This window comes from Sesamum indicum, linkage group LG10, assembly GCF_026168435.1.
Source record: "Sesamum indicum cultivar Baizhima isolate 11 linkage group LG10, ASM2616843v1, whole genome shotgun sequence".
NCBI lineage: Eukaryota > Viridiplantae > Streptophyta > Magnoliopsida > Lamiales > Pedaliaceae > Sesamum > Sesamum indicum.
This window is the reverse complement of record NC_142666.1, coordinates 16136997-16147589: the sequence shown is the minus strand read 5'-3', so window position 1 is coordinate 16147589 and position 10593 is coordinate 16136997. Positions and strand designations below refer to the sequence as shown.

At 34.8% G+C, this 10593-nt stretch overlaps 1 pseudogene; it reads left to right on the top strand.

Annotated features, from left to right (window-relative positions):
• Positions 1 to 4178: 4178 nt before the first annotated feature.
• Positions 4179 to 7694, top strand: LOC110012698 (uncharacterized; annotated as a pseudogene).
• Positions 7695 to 10593: the final 2899 nt, after the last annotated feature.

The following is a 10593-nucleotide window of genomic DNA, read 5'->3' as shown; positions in this document are numbered from 1 at the left end:
TGTAATAAATATTTTTTTGACTGCTTTTATCTTTTTGTATATGATTTATATAACAGTGTTTGTTTGTTTGTTTTTTATAAATGAAAGAAAGAGACCGATCCGGGTTTTTCGTGGGGTCCCCTCTCATTTTAATGCAAGTCTTAATAGGACACTCAATGCCCTATATCGAGGTTCTCGACTTGAAATATTTCAGACTGATTCTTAAAAGTTAATTTTATAACTACCAAACTAATGTATAACCCAACTCCACGGGGTTATCATTCAGCCTGTAGGCATTTTGTTGTGACATTGAAATCCTGTTTAATGTAAGTGATAAACACAATAAACCATAATGTCGGTTTAATGAATTCTTATCATATTATTTTGATAAAAATTGTCGAAGAAAACATCCAATACAGTTAATTTTTAGTACCTATTCTAACAATTATTAATATTCCTACTTGGAGATGTTGCAAATAGAAAAAGTCATTTCAGAGCCCAACAAAATGACCCAAATACTTTTACTTTTTTTAAAATATATTTTTACAGTTCATATATACATTCCATTCTTATGTGTGCATGCAGAAGATTGAAATTCAAACTTTATAAGTAGTTTCAAGAGTAATCTTCTTATGTGTATACAAAGGCCTTTAGATTGTAAGCATGTTACCCTATTTTTTTTTTGTTTTTATGTTTCAAAAATATCTTTTGGTCTCTGAAATAATTTACTTAAGTTAGAGAGATCCCCATTATTTTAATATTTTCATGATTAAAATTTAAATCACCTGTATTCAATATATCATATTATATTTTAATAGTTTTTTTTCTAAAATTATTTCAGCATGAATGCATTTATTTATATCAAATAAAAAGACTTGCCACTTAGGATTTTTTTTCTTTGTCCAAGCCATTCTCTTTTTCTCGAAGTTGTTTTTTTCTTCCTTTTTTTTTTTTATTTTTATCTAACTTCAATTCATAGGTTCGAAATCTATATCTTTGAATTGAAGGCTGGATTGCTTTTCTTATTCCTGAACTCTTTTATGATATGGCTATAATGTTTGACATTTTCTTAAACCTACTAGTCCCTAAGTCTTTCATCCTACTGGACGAGTTGAGGCAAAGCTTGGAACCTAGTTCATTGCAGAGGTGCGGAAGCACCATTATTTCTTTATTTGTTCACCCAAACCTTGGAGGTTTCCTCCTATGTGGATCTCAAATCCTCCTAAGCAACCTAAGTATTTTTTAAGGACTCGCTCTGCTGCTTTCCATAACTTGATGGAATGTTTAAATGCCTGCCCTTTTGATCTCCTCAAATTAGTCCACCTTGCTATCCTTCGGGCTGAGCCCTAAAGGGGCAGACATGGATTCGGTTGTCGGTATATTCCCTTGTAACCTTCTTTTCTTGTTGTTTTCCTGCTTCATAGATAGTTTAACTGAATTTTCACAATTATTTTGTACCAATTTTTTGGAAGCAAAAAAATTTTAAAAACTGCTGTGAGATAGGGCTAAGAAAAGGAAATGGGCGAACACCCATGCTATTGGCTCCTCTACTAAGAGAACCTTGTTGAAGAGTCCTCCTTCCACCCCCAGATAGTTTGGTGTCCACAAGGGATCTTAAGGGCAAACAACCTGTTGATCTGCTGTAGACACCCTCTAAAAGAGCTAAAGGTTCTTCTGGCTTTGTTGTACCTCTTGCTTTTCACCCTACTACACGAGCTGAGAACCCTCATCGTGTTGAAGAGACGACAACTAAGAAAGAAATCCTCCCTGACTGGAGTTTGTCAGAGGATCAATACCTGCTATTGGAGGAGGGAAAAGGGAGCATGGGCGTAGATTTCCTGAAGGGAGTACCTCCTCTGTTGGACATGACGTATATGGACAATTTACCTCATGCAAAAGCTATTGATCTCTTTGTTTTCTATCTTGCAGGGTAATAATACAAGCATTTTAAGTTGCAATAACTTTTAAAATTGTAAATGAGAACTTAACTTGGATCATGTACTCTGACACGTAGTTCTTCCAGCAAGACTCTAGGAGCTGTTGGCCCTCGCCAAGATATGGCAAACCTAGGAGAGTTTTTTTAGCCACCCTCATGAATGCCTGAGATTCATTCTTGGTCCTGTCCAAATGTTTTTGACAACATCCGTGCATTTTCTTTCTTAGAAAGTTGGCAATTCCCCTGTGCCTTCTTCTTCACATCTTTATGCTTGGCCACCTCCCCACCTAGCAAGCGCTTCACCCGATCCTCCAACCTCTTCTTCTATCTATCTGAATGGGGAAGAGGAGATATAACCTAGGGGCAGGACAATATCTCACACAACACCACTATCTCCTAAAGGATATGCAAAAAGACAGACAACTCAATATATGAGATCAAGAACTCATATAAAAAGGAAAGGAAAAAAGCGTGAGATACCATGCTGACATAGTAAAACAGCATGCCAGTCAATTCTGCCCTGGAAACAGAAAATATGGTGTGCTTGTCCCGTAGCATCAACACCCCCTTTAAAAACTCCAAGAATAATCCAGACTTCCCCTCTCACTCCCGCACGAGGGACTGCTAAGCGTAAAGGCCCCAATTAGGGGTGAAATGTTAGCGCCTAGGGGAGGAACCCCATGCATCCCAAGGGAGAGGTGGTGTAGGAGTAAGAGCGTTGGCGGTAGAGTGTGTGACTACCTAAAGAGAAACTTCGAATGAAGACTAGCTAGAGGAGCTGCCTTGGACCTCTTTGAGAAACCTTTAGGGGTGGAGGTCGAGCAGTTCCCTCGGGAGTCACTGGAAGATGGGGTCCCTCCAGTTGGTCGAGAAGAAAGGGCTACCGTCAGACGAGTTCCTGGACTGCCCTAATGGTTCTATCATTATTTTTTCATTTCTGTTCAAATATTTCTTCCTTTATATGTTTTCTGCACTATTTTTTTTAAATATTATAGTTTCATCCATATATTTTTATTTTTATAGTTTAATTATTTTGTTTTTTTTTTCAGATATCTTTTCTTTTTTGTTTTTGTTTTTCAAACAAATGCAACAAAATCATTTAGTGTTTATAGGTATGATTCAACTAAATCTATGATCATATATACTTCTTAATTCTTACGTTTATATGTAAATATATGTGTTTTCATGTATGTGTGTAATTTGAGTTACTTTTAGAAAAAAATTTATTTGTGAAAATCTTATTTTATGCTGATGAAAATCCTTTTGTTCTTTCATGACTAGTCATAATATTGTTGTATTTATGATTTAGTTGAACTTAGTAATTTTATTTTTATTTGTACACATTTGATTTTTCTCATTTCAGATAATTAAGCTTTTTTTTTTTAATTTAAATAGATGAAAAGATATTTGTTTTAACAGTCAACTTAACGGAGGGTACCCTAGGTTTCCAAATCATCAGACTTTGTACTTAAAGTTTTTAATTTTCATCTGCTTGAGTACCTCCGTTAGATTGACTGTTAAAACAAAGGATCAACCCAATCTTGAACTAAAAATTATGCGGGAGTTTGTCTATATAAAGGAATATTTATTAATATATATATATATATTTAATTCAATTTCTATAAAAAAAAATACCAACTATACTGGAAAAAAGCATATGCTTTCTCTCCTTTTTTCTTTTTGGATAACTACAATGTAAATGTAGTAAAAAATGCAAACTCTATTTATAGAGGGTTTATGCTAATTTTTATATTTTTCTTTTAATTATTTTTAATAAATAAATTCTTTTGTCTGTGTGACTAGTAAAATAGAAAATTTTAATAAATTTATAAACAAAATTTTCTCGATCAAAAATAATAATTGAAATATAATTTTTAATTATGCACAAACGCTATCATGTATCAAAATATGCACAAGCCCTTTTATTCAACTCACAAACCAACAACAAATAGAAGTATATTGACGCCCTTTGATGGCTTATTCAATTTTTCTCTATTTGTTTTTTCGAAAACAATGTGAATGGTGATTGAATGTAAGACCCATTTAGTCTTCTTGAATTATTATTAGGTGATTATCTCTACATTGTTCTGCATTTAGCCTGCGATTCATTTATTCCATAATGATTTGAATTGTGAGAAAAAGTTTGTATTGGTATTTTCATAATGATTAAATATGTGTTTTTTTACATTATTGTCATCAATTATAAAATTAAAATTAAAATAAAGTAAAATAAAAAGATTCTGTATTTCGAATAAAATAACAGCCAAATATACATTTACATTATTATCATCAATTATAAAATTAAAAATAAGATATACTTTGGATACAAAAATTGAAATTATACCCTTAAGTTGCTGTCTCAGTTGATTATAACTTTTCTATCAGAACCTGAATACCTCTACCCTCTGAAGCAGACTTTATCAGTTGCTAAACAGCAGAGAATTATTTCCTTTTCTTGGATTCTGGAGAATATGAGAGTTTCTACAATGGCTGTTATTCGTAGAGGATTTGCTGCAAACAAGAGAGGTACTGTAACTTCTCCACTCTCTTTTCTCTCTTCATCTTTTCATAATCTCAGCCACGGAAATAGGCCCTCTTCGCCAAAGCCCAGAATAGATTTCAGTTGTATTCATCAAGTAGATGATGCTGTTTTCTTGTTTCGTCAAATGCTCAGAATGCGCCCACAGCCCTTTGTTGTTCAGTTCACCAAACTGTTGAATGTTGTTGTCAAGATGAAACAATACCGTGTTGCCCTTAATATATTCGACGAAATGCGTCAATCGGGTGCCCCTGTAGACGAGTATACATTGACTCTCGTGATTAATTGCTATTGCCTTCTCAACCGAGTAGACTTTGGATTTGCTATCTTGGGCAGTTTCTTCAAGCGCGGATACGAGCCAAATATCATTACTTTCACCACACTTATAAAAGGGCTCTTTTTAGATGATAAAGTCGTCGAGGCAGAAAAATTATTCAAAAAGTTATTGACGCTGAAACTCTGTGAACCTAATGAAGTTACTATTCTTACTGTGATAAATGGGCTATGCAAAGCTGGACACACTCTCACTGCATATGATTTGCTTCGGTTATTTGAAAAGACAAGCTTCAAACCTGATGTTAAAACTTATAGCACAGTAATTGATAGTTTGTGCAAGGATCGTATGGTTGATGATGCGCTCCAGCTCCTAGCCAAAATGATTGACAAGGGCATTTCACCTGATATTGTCACATATAGTGCTATACTTTGGGGTTTGTGCAATTTCGGCAGATGGAAAGAGGCGAAAGACTTAATTACTAAAATGGTGGATCACAAGATATCTCTAAATGTGATTACTTTCAATATATTGGTGGATGCATTTTGCAAGGAAGGACTGGTCAAAGAGGCTGAGGATGTTGTTGAAATTATGATGCAAAGAAACATTTTTCCTGATGTTGTCACGTACACTACTCTCGTAGATGGTTACAGCCTGGTTGGGCAAATTGATAAAGCAAGAAAACTACTTGACTCCATGCCAGGTAAGGGTTTGAAGCCTTCTATCGTTAGCTATAGTAGCTTGATCAACGGATATTGCAAGAATGGAAAGGTAGAGGAAGCTTGGGGCCTTTTCCTCGAAGTTCCTCGTCAAGGGTTAGATTACGATGTAGTTACCTATAACACCATGCTACAAGGATTATTTTGTGCAGGTAGATGTGCTGATGGATTGAAGCTTTTCAAAGATATGCACACTCATCAACTAATTCCCGATGTAGTGACTTACACTACCTTATTGAATGGCTTGTGCATGAACAAGCATATTGATGAAGCATTTTCTTTCCTACACATAATGGAAGAACAAGGTGTTAATCCTGACATAACTACATACAGTATACTCATCCATGGATCATGCAAGGATGGAAAACTTGAGATTGCCAGAGATCTTTTCAATAGCCTCCCTTGTAAAGGTTTGCGACCTAATGTTCAATTATATAGTATCATTATTGGTTCACTGTGTCAAGAAGGACATGTAGAGGAGGCAAAATGTTTGTTTGTGGAAATGGAAAAAAGTGGTTGTGCACCTGATAGTGTGACATATAACGTTTGTATCCAAGGTCTGCTTAAAAGAAAGTTACTTGCCGAGGCAAAGGCGCGCTTGGATGAAATGCACAAGCGAGGATTCTCACCCGATTCAACTACTGTGTCTCTATTCCTTGATCAACAACAAGAAGAAGGTTTGAGATAATATTTCTATGAAAGTTTTGAATGCTAATGTATCATGCAAAAAGCATATTCTGAAACCCTCTATATTTGAGGGTTATGATGATTGTTTGAGGAAACATGCTATTACCAGCACCAGCTCTGTCTCCATTGCTTCAGCATCATTGACAACTTTATTTTCTGAATGTCGGTGTGAGCGCAAATTTTATTGTGTCAGAAAATCAAAATACGAGAAAATTATCACAAATAGAAATATGCATTCGATAGGTAAAAGTGGACACAATTTTTTTCTAATTCTCTGATTCTTCTCTTCAAAGCAATATCCTGTAGATTTGATAAATTCAAAAGGTAAATCTTCTTGTAGATTTCCTTTGAATTTGAATTTGAATTTTAATTCTTATAACATTAATTCAATGGCCCAGGATTGTGATCCCAAATTAAACGTCATAGTCTTGACTTGAGATTTGAGGATTTGAAAGTTTGCCACTTGGATCTTGTTGAGAACATATCTGGATATTTATTATGTTAATTCTAGGGTTTAACGCTTGTAATCCCCAACTAAATGCTATAACTTGTTGTGCACCTTCGACGAATGAGTCAATCCCTGTTTTGAGTGCTTTTGAATATTCTTAAACTTGAGAAACTTTGTAGAGAGAATTACTTGTCCTTCTTCTCTTGCTTCTCTCTTCGTTCTTGATGTATGTGTGTTGTTTGAAATGTTGCTCCTAATACTGTCACAAGTACTGCGCTGATAGATGGATATAGTCTGGTTGGGCTCGAAGCCTTCTATCATTAGCTATAATAGCTTGATTAATGGTTATTGCAAGAAGGGAGAGGTAGAGGAAGCTTGGCGCCTTTTCCTTGAAGTTCGCGGAAAGGGTTAGACTATAACGTAGTTACCTAAAATACCATGCTATATGGATTACTTGCTGGAGGTAGATGTGTTGATGTATTGAAGCTTTTCAAAGATATGCAAGCACAAGTACTAATTCTATATGGATTACTTGGTGGAGGTAGATGTGTTGATGGATTGAAGCTTTTCAAAGATATGCAAGCACAAGTACTAATTCTTGATTTAGTAACTTGAACGGCTTGTGCATGAACAAGCAAATTGCTGAAGCATTTTCATTCCTACACATAATGGAAGAGAAAGGTGTTAATCCTAATATAACCACATACAATACACTCATCCATGGATTATGCAAGTATGGAATACTAGAGATTACAAGAAAACTTTTCAATAGCCTTTCTTCAAAAGGTTTGCAGCCTGATATTAGGACGTATACTATCATTATTGGTTCACTTTGTCAAGAAGGACTTATAGAGGAGGAAAAAAGTTTGCTTATAGAAATGGATAAAAGTGGTTGTGCGCCTAATACTGTGACATATAATGTCTGTATCCAGCATTTGCTTAAAAGGAAGGGGCTTTGTGAGGCAAAGACATTCTTGGTTGATATGAAAAGACTAGTATTCTCACCTGGTTCAACAATTGTGTTGTTGTTACTGGATGGAGTTGAAGAGGAATGCCGAGATCGAGATAGTATTTGTTCAGAAATAACAGAGAAGCTTTTACCAAAAATATAATGTTATGTCATATATAATATATAGAAAGCAATTAAGATTTACTTGTATACTTCTGATTTACCAAATGTCTGTCTCCCCAAGAAACTCATGATGTTATATGGAATATATATATATATACATATATATATATTATCCTGAAATTTTCTCAAATAACAACTTTTAACATAAACATGTATATGTTCCATTTTCTCCAAGATTTTGAAGTTTCCCAATTCCCAGCAACATCAAGGATGTCTACCCTACTTTTTGAAGTCTAAGCTGCTACTCCATGAGATACTGGGGGCAACGGTATTTGCAGTGCGTGACTTGGTCTCATGAAAAAAATTTGGTTGGTCATGACTCTATTTGCCACTGTTGGGAATTTATTCAGAAAGTGATTTCTCCAAACTTAGGCCCTACTCAACTATTACAAAATAGTGGGTACGAAATTCTTAAAATTACAGACCAATATATATAACAAATATATTGAGGAATACAGATCTTTAAAATTAATTATAGATCTATGAATTAAAAATCACAGAACAATAATATAAGGCTCAAAGAGTCTGAATCACTGGAGATAGGGGCTCACGACCACAAGGAACGAGCAAATTCACGGTTGCTCATGAAGGCCAACCACTAAAAACAACCTCAGTTACGAAGACCCACCACTTATACTTTTTAGTTCACAAAAAACTTTAACAAAGAATGGTGGAGAAGAAGACAGTAGAATATTTTCAGCCGTTAGGAATTGCCTCAAGCCAAAATTGCCATTTAAAGGACCAGAATATTAAAGAGGCAAACATAAAGAGGAGGCGAGGGAATGGTTTCAAAGCCATCGGAAAATGGAGGCTGGACAAACCAGACAAACAAAACAAGAGAGAGGAAAGAGTGTCAAAGAGGAAGAGAAAAAACGGCTGGAGAAATAAGGATTATGGTTAGGTTAGAAATATATAAGATGGATACCTGGGTTGGGTTTTGAGTCGGGTGGTGGGTCGGTTTATGGGCTAAGGAGTGGATTGGGTTGAGAGCCATCCAAGTGAGCTAAGGATGGCGGGCCTTGGGCTGGGCCTACCATAAATGGGTCATGGGCCATATTATTTTACATGTTCCTCCTTGGACCAAGACCCGTAAAAGGATCAAACCTCATTAACTGGATTTGGCATTTTATCATAGCCGCAGATGCCTTGGACGTACCTGCAAAAGAAAAAGAGAGCAGGTGTATATATAGGGTTAGAACTTATTATTCTATGTTTAAGATTTTAAGGCATGTTTTAAATTTTTTTATAGGAAGACACTTAATCCCCATGTTTGCAGGATTTTTTAAGGTTGATCATTTATTTTCCAACTATATCTCTGATGAAATGATATCTTACACCTATATGTTTTGTTCTATCATGAAATATTGGATTTTTGCAAAGTTGGATAGAAGATTGATTGTATGGGAAAACAATAACTTTTTGGTTCAAAAAATCGATTCCTTAATTAAGCCTTCAAGCCAGGTGGCTTCTTTAAAAGCCCTAGTGGTGGCTATGTATTCCGCCTCAGTGGTCGATAATGCAACAATATGTTGTAATTGATATTTCCAACTTATGCATACACCACATAAAGTAAAGATATAAGATGTAGTAGACTTTCTACTATCCCTATCTTTTACATAGTTTGAGTCAACATAACCAATAAGAGTAGCACCTTTAGAACATTTAGAAAAAGTTATTCCAAGATTTGCAGAATCATTTAAATATCTAAGCAACCATTTGAGAGCCTCCCAATGAGGGGGAACCAACATTAGACATGTATCTACTAAGACAATTAATAGCATATGCAATGCCAGGTTTAGTACATACCATAAGAAACATAATGGAACCGATAACATTAGAATAGGGAACTGTTTCCATTTTTTGTTTTTGTTCTTCAGTTTTAGGGCACTATTCTTTACTTAGCTGAAAATGAGTGGCTAAAGGGACAGATGAGGGTTTTAAATTTTGTTCAGATTTTAAAGCTTCTTCGACAGAACTAGGTCTACAAGTTTCAATATTTAGTGCAATATGAAAATCCATCCTTAAACCTAGGGGGAATCATAGGTTGTCGTCTATTCCTGTCTCTGGCCAAATGATAGTTTCCAAAGTCGTTTTCAGTATTTATATTTTCAGAATCCTCCCTATTTGGATCTATATTTTGTTTATTTTCTTCCTCAATCCCTTCCCCTATTGGTTATCCTCTATAAAACCCTCCACTTTATTAGAGGTGGATTCTAAGTCTAATTCTTTATTTTTCTTTTGACATAGCATTTTTGTATGACTACAAATACATTCCTTTTAATTAAGACTTTAAAATCAGGTTGGCTTCTAACCCATAGCCTATAGCCTTTTTTACTCCTTCAGGATAATCAATAAATACGCATTTTAGATCTAGATTAAAGTTTATCAATATTTTGATGAACAAATGCAGAGCATCCAAAAATACGTAAGGAAGAAATATCAATTACTTTTTCAGTCCACACAGACTTAGGTATTTTATCAAGTAAATGAACAGATGGTGATCTATTGATTAAGCAAACAGTAGTCATCACAGCTTCATCCCAAAAAGATTTAGGTAAACCAGAACTAATTAGCATACACCTTACATTTTCTAACAATGTTTTATTCATGCGTTCAACAACACCATTTTATTGGGGGGAGGGGGTGGTCTAGGGGTTTGTTCTGTGTCTTTTTATTCCACACTTATCACATAAATCGTTAAAATTTTGGTTACAGAATTGTAAACCGTTATCAGTTCCCAATGTTTTCAATTTCTTTCCAATTTGATTTTCCACCAAAATTTTCCATTTTTAAAATTTTTCAAAAACTTCAGATTTGTGTTCAATTAAGAAAACAAACACTTTTCTTGAAAAATTATCAATGATAGATAAAAAATATTT